Source organism: Prionailurus bengalensis, chromosome A3 (assembly GCF_016509475.1).
Source record: "Prionailurus bengalensis isolate Pbe53 chromosome A3, Fcat_Pben_1.1_paternal_pri, whole genome shotgun sequence".
In the NCBI taxonomy this organism is placed as follows: domain Eukaryota; kingdom Metazoa; phylum Chordata; class Mammalia; order Carnivora; family Felidae; genus Prionailurus; species Prionailurus bengalensis.
This window is the reverse complement of record NC_057354.1, coordinates 133331043-133338645: the sequence shown is the minus strand read 5'-3', so window position 1 is coordinate 133338645 and position 7603 is coordinate 133331043. Positions and strand designations below refer to the sequence as shown.

Here is a 7603-nt window from a genome sequence, read left to right as displayed (position 1 = left end):
GAAGAAGGGAAGATCCCCATCCAGCCTTTCTTTGAGCCAGCCAGCGAGCTCAGCGGCAGGCAGGGGCGGGCCTCGGCTTCCCGCCCCTCCCCTCCTGCCCCATGCGTGCGCCCGAACGCTGCCCCTCTTCCAAAACCCTCATCATAAAGAGTAGTCACTGTTAGGAAAGAAAAATTACAAAAAGGGGGGACAGAGAAAGCATCCTCTCCCCTCCCAGGAAAAAAAAAAAAAAAAAGGAAGCAAAGGAAATACCAATAGGTACTGACCGTTAATTCTAGCTTTCGGTCATTGGCTAATAAAAGAAAACGTTTATTCGGAGTGAACTAACCCCCCCCCAAATAAGGGCAGGAGACTCCTCAGAGCTGTCTCCTCCAACCCCAGGGATGTTATTGTTGGTCGTGCCTGTGTTGGATTTACTCTTGATTTCTTTCTCTCTTTCCCCACTTACTTAAAAACCCAATTTTTCCAAAGAGAATGCCAACATCATGAGCCTTGCTTACCCATCTTGACTTGGAGTCAACCAGAATCCTGACTTGAGTTGCAGACGATTGGTAAGATGAAATTTAGGCTAACCTTTCCCAACCACGGACTTGAAATGTTACTGTTTTATCACTCCAGGAGTAGGGATTAAAACTTCATGCCGGAGAAAATGGAATAAACATGGGATTCAAGTCCATATCCATTTGTCTTATTCTCAACAGACCAAAGAAGGCTTTCTAACTACCCCCCCCCCTTTTTTTTGACGTGCAGTCTCAACCATCCAGATGTGGGAGATGGGCCCAATATATCATTATTTAAACTCATCTGGGTGTTCTAAGTCCACAGATGTGTCTAATTTGGAAGCTATTGATTTAAGTTTTCTCTTTAAGAAAACAAATCTCATCTTGAAACTCTTTAAGCCTGGAGAAAAAAAAAATTCAGAGGGAAAAGGACATTCTCTTGAACTAAGTTCAACTAAGATTAATCATCTAAAGGAAAACATGTTTTACTTCGGCCCAAGTAGAGTCTAGTCATGTGACTCATAGTTTAAATACATCCAGAGCTCCTGTGTTCACCTCCCAGGGCAACTGATGTCTCTCTGACTTCTCCTGATTCCAATCTGGTTTCCCCAGACTTGTCTAGCTCGCTTGGCTTCGGTAACAGTCACCCCAAAGCCTGTGTTCTTTCCACTTGAGAATCCATTTAAAATCGGCTACATTTGGAAAGCTGGCTTCTATCAAATATGCTAAAAACCCAGATCGATTTTTTTTAGAAGTTTCCCGTAATAAGCAAACAACCTAAGCTTTCCCACATGACTAACACCTCCTAAGATCATCTCTAGAAAGAAACAAGAATCTCTTTGTCCCAAGGGGTTGGCAAAATCCCGGGAATGTTGGGACATTGGGAATGGGGTCTAATCCTTCCTTAGGAAGCATGGCGGCCACACCTCTTCACCTAAAGGACTTCTTTATGCAGTGGTGGTGGCTGGTGAGGGGGGTGGAAGACGAGGCCCCGCTTGGGAGTCTCTGCTTAACTCTTGGGGAACAATAACTCCCTTGCAGCGAGCAAATGAAACTTTGGGAGAGAACTGTAGTTGCTGATACCTGCAGCAGGAGACGTGGCCCGACTGATGTTTTCCTTGGCCACAGAACTAACCGGGCATCTGGAGATGAAGCCGGTCCTCTTCTCACCACAGCCCAAGGACCACCCCCCCTTTTAAAGCCCAAATCAAGCGCCCTGCTTCAAGGACTCTCCAGATCTCCTCTCCCTGCTCGGGAGGGAGCAGGGACCTCCACAATCGTCCACCATTCCCGATGCATCACCAGCGGTTATGTAGGAACGATACACCGTGTAGGGTCTGGTTATTAGGAATATACAGGAAGTATTTATGGTCAGACAAAAAATGATGCAGCATTTGAAACACAGGCCAGCCATGTTTCTATTTTCAATGCTTAGTAACTTGAGAGAGTCACGATGCTATCAATTATTGCTGATTCGTTTGGAGGGCAGTATCTCATATAATTGCTATTGTCTTCTTGCAAAGCGTCCAAGCTTTTGCATTTGGTCTCATGGTTTCACCAGTGAGAGGGGTGGAGAGAAAGGAAGAGGCAACACTATTCATTAAGGCTAATTAATGAGTTACAGAACACTCTTGCAGTGCTGACTCAGAAATCTTGGGGCACCTGAGTGGCTCGGTCAGGCGTCTGACTTTGGCTCAGGTCATGATCTCACGGTTCGTGGGTTCGAGCCCCGCGTCGGGCTCTGTGCTGACAGCTCGGAGCCTGGAGCCTGCGTGGGCTTCTGTGTCTCCCTCTCTATCTGTCCCTCCCCCGCTTACATTCTGTCTTTCTCTCTCTCTTCCAACAACACATAAAACATTTTTTTTTTAAAAAGAAATCTTAAGTCCTCAGAGTTGGCATGCATACATCACGATAGATTCTATAACATTGTAAAAAGTTGTGATCATATGTGGTAAAACTTGGGTGACTCCTACCCCTCTTAAAAGGTGGAAAAGCAGGGTTTAAGATGCAGGCTTTCGGGGCGCCCGGGTGGCTCAGTCGGTTAAGCATCCGACTTCGGCTCAGGTCATGATCTCCCAGTTCGTGAGTTCGAGCCCCGCGTCGGGCTCTGTGCTGACAGCTCAGAACCTGGAGCCTGCTTCACATTCTGTGTCTCTTTCTGTCTCTGCCCCTCCCCTGCTCGTGCTGTGTCTCTGTCTCAAACATTAAAAAAAAAAAAATTAAAAAAAAAAAAGGTGCGGGCTTTCCATTGGGTGACCTGTTCTCATTGCTTAAAGAGAGATCTATGGACTTCTGGTTCAAAATGGCAGGTCGGGCACCTTTTGCTTATTACTTGAGACCTCCCCCCTGCAATCAAGATATTGAAGTGAAAAAGAAAAAAGGGCGGGGAAGGAATTGTCAAGGGAGAGAAAATCACAGAGACCATCTCAGCACCTTTCTCGAAGATGGAAAGCTGACCGTAGAGAGTTTCCGGATGGAACAGGAAGAGAAATTACAGCCTACGGAAGGAAACGGGAGTCAGTGTCTGACAGTGAGGCCCTGGGACTCGGTCAGCAGATGTGAACGCAGCTGGGAGCGAGAAGTAAGGGGACGAGCCAGAAGACTGGTGGAAGGTCTTCGTGTGGACAAGGCATCGTCCTCCGGCCTCACCCAGTTCACGCGTAAGGAAAAACGGATCGGGTCCCTGGCGTAGAGCTCTGCCGCCGTGTAAGAAACACTCTCTTCCCGGTGAGTTTTTACCCGGAATGGGGAGCTCTGGTTGGGGTGTGGTAGTTACCGATGGGCACGCTAGAGCTGGGCTACTCCAGGTTCAGGCACCCACACCTGGCCCGTACTTGACTCTAGGCTTCATTAGAGTTATTTTCCATCCTGAGGACGTTGTGTGGCGGGGGTGGGGAGAGGGGGGGAGGACAGCGGTGGGGTGCGGACAGGGAAGCCTGTGCAGATGTGGACTTGTGGGTTCCAGGCCCGCGTCGGGCTCTGTGCTGACAGCTCAGAGCCTGGAGCCTGCTTGGGATGCTGTGTCTCCCTCTCTCTCTCTCTCTGCCCCTCCCCAGCTTGCACTCTGTCTCTCTCAAAAATAAACATTAAAATATTAAAAAAAAAAAAAAAACCCACGGGGCGCCTGGGTGGCGCAGTCGGTTAAGCGTCCGACTTCGGCCAGGTCACGATCTCGCGGTCCGTGAGTTCGAGCCCCGCGTCAGGCTCTGGGCTGATGGCTCAGAGCCTGGAACCTGTTTCGGATTCTGTGTCTCCCTCTCTCTCTGCCCCTCCCCCGTTCATGCTCTGTCTCTCTCTGTCCTAAAAATAAATAAACGTTGAAAAAAAATTTTTTTATAAAAAAAAAAAACAAACAAACCCACAAACCAAACCATGAAATGTCCAGCTTTAAGTTCAAACATCCCCACGAGGAACGGCGACTCTGCAGTGCAGAAAGTGTGCTGTTAGGCTGGTCCCCTCTGCACGGAACCAGCCCGTGGCCCCAGAGAGCCGGGAGGATGCGTCCATTCCTGCTTCTCCCGGGAGGCCTGAGAATTTTCCAGTGAACTCAGCAGCGAAAGGAACAGAAGTCTCCAGCTAAAGCTCGGGTTAAATATTAAGTTTGCTCGGCCCTTTCATTCACAGTGTTTTAACTTGTACGTGGTATTGAAGCCCAGTGAATTGTTTGCACAGGTCCTCCTGCTGGGAAGGACCTCCCGTCCTGTGGAATTCAATCAACCATCACCCAGGGGGCACAGCTGGCACTTCCTGGTCCCTTTACAGACCTTGGTTCCTTAAAGGAGCCTCTCCGCAACCTCCTTCCTCCGTTTTATGGACGGCAAAGCAGAGGCTCAGAGGAGCAGTGGACTTGCCTAAGGTCTTGAAGCTAGGAAGTCGCAACGGTGGGACTCGAACCCAAGTCCGCCGAGTCCCCACGGTCTTTTTGTTATGCTGGCTCCACCCAAATATCGAGAAAATCAGCAGAATAGACAAACTGACCTCCGTGTAAGGAATGACCACCCTGGTACCCAGAGTTACCGTGTAGGTACGGGTGACCAACCGTCTCCCTTTGCCCAGGACCGAGCGTATTCCTGGGTTGTGGGACTTTCGACCCATGAGTTGGTCACCCCACACGTAGGGTTGTACAGATTATTTACTGAACAAAAGCGCCTGACCCAGGAGCAGGAAGAGGCTGCCGTTCAGCCATGCTCCATGCACCCAGCTGTCCCCTGTGCATCAGGGCTGCGTCCCCTCCCCGCCAAGGAAGGTGCAGTGTGGCCTAGCAGAGGCCCAAGGGCAGCCTGTCTCAAGATGAGCCACATCGGCATGGGGATTATTCTGAGCTGAAGGCAATTGAGACCCTACAGGCTCAAGAGAAACGTTTGCCCCTCTTTCAACTACATAAAAGAATCTAAATCAGAGGATCTTTCCAGAAATAAGGGTTATTACCAGAGATAAGTTTTATCTTGAGTGACCCATCTGTATGGCAGGGCAAATGTTGGTTTTCCAAACATGTACTCCTTTTCATCTTCCTGTGAATTACATTCTTTCCCTTTGAAGTCTGAGACCCCTACCCCCTTCTCCTTAGTTCAGAATGGCATACGTACCTCATTTTGCCTGTCTTTGGAATTTCCACGTCTGTGTGGATTCCCTGTACGTATGCTATTAAATCTGCTTTCCTCCTTTCCTCCTGATTCTTAGTCCAGCTAGAATGACCCTTGAAGGGGACAGGAATTCTTGCTTCCTGATGCTGCCTACGGTCCCACCAATTCCTCTGACATTACTAACCCAGAAGTCTAAGCAGATGAGTAATCAAGGTAATGTCCTCAATTTTTTTTTTTTTTTTTTGAGACAGAGAGAGAAAGTGATCGAGGGGCACAGAGAAAAAGAGAGAGAATCCTACAAGGGGCAGAGAGAGAGAGAAGTGGAGCTCACCCAAAGTGGGACTCGAACTCACAAACTGTGAGCTCATGCCCCGAGTCAGATGCTTAACCGACTGAGCCACCCAGGCGCCCGGGTAATGTTCTCATTTTAAACTAACCTTCTGACCCTCTTTGGCCAGAGAATTTCTCCTAGTTCGCCCCCCCCCCCCCCCCACACACATACACACACTGTCAAACACAAATTCCTAACCGTGTTCTCACAAACTAGACCTGTCACAGATGGGAAGTGAAACTGGAGGGCTAGGGTAGATCTAGAATGCTCTGTCTGATAGCAAGCCTGTCCTCCTGGGTATATGGTAGGAATGCACTTTCCATCTTGGAATCGCCAGCCAATGACTCGTGAGCAAAATTGAATGCGTCGCTTCTGGACTACGGCCATCAGTTCTGCTGAAAGTTCTCAGATGGTCTTCCTCTGTGCCACAGTGAGGGTAACGTTCAAGATGGCGGCAGCTCTGTCCCAGGGGTCCTGTCACCGAACAGATCCCCTGGCTAACGTGTGATCGACATGGAGCCTAGGTAAGAACTAAATATTTGCTGTTAAAAGCCAGTTGTCCTTGGGGGGCGTTTCTCACTGTGGCATAACCCAGCCTCGCTGCGCTCCATGGCGAAGAAGCTTACGCTTGATTCTGTGAACTACATGTGGGGCTCTGGAGGGGAGTGTAGTCAGGCTTGCAGTTTCCAAAGACCACTCTACTCTATCTCACTGGGGTTGTTAAACATAAATAAGTTTGATAACAGGGCTTAAATATATTCTCATGTATATTCTTCAATATATTCTTAGAAACTACGATTTTTTTTTTTTTAAACTTTGATCTTACTTTTCTTTGGGTAAACGTTACTTTAATGGTAGTTGTGATGGTTGGCTCTATGTGTCAACCTCACGGAGCTAAGGGATGCCCAAACAGCTGGTGAAACATCATTTCTGGGAGCGTCTGGGAGGGCGTTTCCAGAAGACATTAGCATTTGAATCGGCAGATCAGGTAAAGAGACGTCTTCACCTGTGTGGCCGAAGGTTCTGATCGGAACAGAAAGGAGGAAGGGTGAGTTCTCACTCTCAGCTGGGGGACCCCATCTTCTCCTGCCCTCGGACATTGGCGCTCTCCGCTCTCAAGCCTTTCGGACTCGGACTGCGTTGTGCCACCAGCTTTCCGGGATCTCCAGCTCGCAGACGAGAGAGGGTGGGCCTTCTCAACCTCTCCCATCATGTAAGCAACTCCTGTAATAAGCCTCCTCTTACATATACGTCACTCTGTATATCCCATGGGTTCTGTTTCTCCGGAGAACCCTGGCTAATACAGGAAGCCGCGAAAAATCTCCGGAGTGATACAAAAAGCAGATTTATTGTCCTACATTGATTAAAAGTCAACACTTCCAGTCGGGCCCCATGGGGCTTTCTCAGCCACGCTGCCGGCCCCAAGGTTCTGCATAGTTTTGTGCCCTCCCAACCCTGCAGTGGATCAACACAGCCCGCAGGCTCCCTTCTGGGCAAACAGACCTGGAAGATAGTGGGGGGCTGGGCAAGGAAGGGGTCAGCGACAGCAGGAAGTGAGCTCTGCCCTGGCTAGAGGCCAGCCGTCCTTCTGGATCAGAAGCCGCCATTCGAGACACTTCTCTAAAGAAGACATCCGGATGGCCCACAGGCACATGAGAAGATGCTCAAACGTCGCTCCTCATCAGGGAAATACAAATCAAAACCACACTCAGGTATCACCTCACGCCGATCAGAGTGGCCAAAATGAACAAATCGGGAGACTGTAGATGCTGGAGAGGACGTGGAGACACGGGAACCCTCTTGCACTGTTGGTGGGAATGCAAATTGGTGCAGCCGCTCTGGAAAACAGTGTGGAGGTTCCTCAAAAAAATTAAAAATAGACCTACCCTATGACCCAGCAGTAGCACTGCTAGGAATTGACCCAAGGGATACAGGAGCACTGATGCATAGGGGCACCTGTACCCCAATGTTCATAGCAGCACTCTCAACAATAGCCAAATTATGGAAAGAGCCTAAATGTCCATCAACTGACGAATGGATAAAGAAATGGTGGTTTATATACACAATGGAGTACTACGTGGCAATGAGAAAGAACGAAATATGGCCCTTTGCAGCAACATGGATGGAACTGGAGAGTGTGATGCTAAGTGAAATAAGCCATACAGAGAAAGACAGCTACCATATGGTTT

General features: G+C 49.0%; 1 long non-coding RNA gene across 1 annotated transcript; it reads left to right on the top strand.

The window, feature by feature from the left end:
• Positions 1–5398: 5398 nt before the first annotated feature.
• LOC122497474 lies at positions 5399–6743 on the top strand. The gene is made up of 2 exons (XR_006301124.1): positions 5399–5938; positions 6273–6743. It is a non-coding gene; the product is annotated as an uncharacterized LOC122497474 (long non-coding RNA).
• Positions 6744–7603: the final 860 nt, after the last annotated feature.